The sequence below is a fragment of the Nannospalax galili genome, unplaced genomic scaffold (genome assembly GCF_000622305.1).
Source record: "Nannospalax galili isolate Female #2095 unplaced genomic scaffold, S.galili_v1.0 scaffold618, whole genome shotgun sequence".
Lineage (NCBI taxonomy): Eukaryota > Metazoa > Chordata > Mammalia > Rodentia > Spalacidae > Nannospalax > Nannospalax galili.
The window spans coordinates 9550-11193 of record NW_008341873.1 but is presented as its reverse complement, the minus strand read 5'-3'; positions in this window follow the sequence as shown (position 1 = coordinate 11193).

Sequence of the window (1644 nt, the reverse complement as noted above, 5' to 3'; positions counted from 1 at the left end):
TTCCATTTCATTCATCCTATTGGTGAGGCTTTCTCCTGTTGTTTCTAATTGGCTTATTGAGTGGTTCACTTCCTTCTTTATTTCAGCCTGATTATTCTTCAATATTTCTCTTTTCTACATTCATTTAGAAGTTTATTCCATGTCCCTGTTTAACACAGGATATGGAATTCAAAAGAACAATTATAAACATGATAAAAATAATTCAGTTCATCATGTTTATAATTGTTCTTTTGAATTCCATGTCCTGTGTTATCTCTAGGGTGTTCTCATTGTACTCTTCATTCTCATGGTGCTCCTTTACAGGACTCATGTTACTTGGTGGGGATATATTATTTGGGTTTTTCATGTTATTTTTTTGCTGTGACTTTGACATGTGGATTTCTTTTGTAGTTTCTGATTCTTGTGTGAGACCCAAACCTTCCTTTGTTGAGTTTAGGTCTGCTTCTTTTTGCAAACTCTGTGTGCCTTTGTAGTTTACTTGTGCATGAAAAGCTGTTTGGCCTAGGCTTCAGGTTTTCTCTTTTGATTTTATATTGGAGGCGCCAAATTGATTTCATCTTCCTGCTCAGGAGTTCCCACAGAGGCCCAAGTGTGATGAGGTTCAGATGCTCTCAGTCTTTCTCCTAAGGACTGGATCCCTCCAGGAAAGATGCTGGCCCCATGAAGTTGTGGAGCTGGGCAACCCAGAGATGCAAATGGAGATAGGGACAGGAAGAGGCCCAGAAGGCTCCCAGGGACTAGAGGGAGGAATTGGGTTGGTCCGGGTGCAAATGATCAAGAAGCAGTGGGGAGTTTGGGCCAAGAGGTCAAGCCAGAGGTCTGGGGTGCCAAGAAAAGAAATGTGCCAGTGTTCCTGCTAGGAGGAGAGATGTGGTGGGGGAGCTGGGAATGGTGAATGAGGCTGGGTGAGTAAGGCATAGTGGGCACCACCAAAGTTACCCAGGAAGCTTGCTGGCCCCAGGAAACCACACTGGTTCATTTAAAAACATTTAGTTAAATTCCTCTACAATGCAAATAGATAAATATGTATCATGAATATTTCTGAAAGTTTTACCTCAGTTCAGACCGGGTTCATCCTCACTGTTTAATGCTTATTTCCCTTAACTCATCTGCCTCTACCTTTGTATATGAGCCTCACATCCATTATTCACAAGTTTAGTGTGACCAACCACCACTGCAATTATGAAAATGAAGCACTTGTCAAAACATTAATAGCTGATCTTGTTAAGAATATACATGTTTTCATAAATTTCAGTATAAGACTGGTTCTTCCAAAGTGTACATTGTTTTCCTCTTCTGGACCACCTCTCTGGCATTATTAAACTTCCGGTCGTGACTTCAAAAACTTCTATAATTACTGACTGGTCCACCTCTCAGGTTGTCTTTTTTTCTATTCCTACTGCTATTCATGCTCTTATCCCCTACTGAACACTGTCTATCTAACTTCACAGTCTAAGTATTAGTTCAGGTACTACCTTCTTGTACAGAAGTAAGAGCAAAGAGAGATTAACCCATAAAAATAACTACAAAAAATTGTGACATGTATGTATGAAAATGCCATGATGAAACCCACTACTTTGTATACTAGTGTTTAAAACCCTGATAAGATGGATTTACAGCAGAATTCTATCAGACATTTAAAGA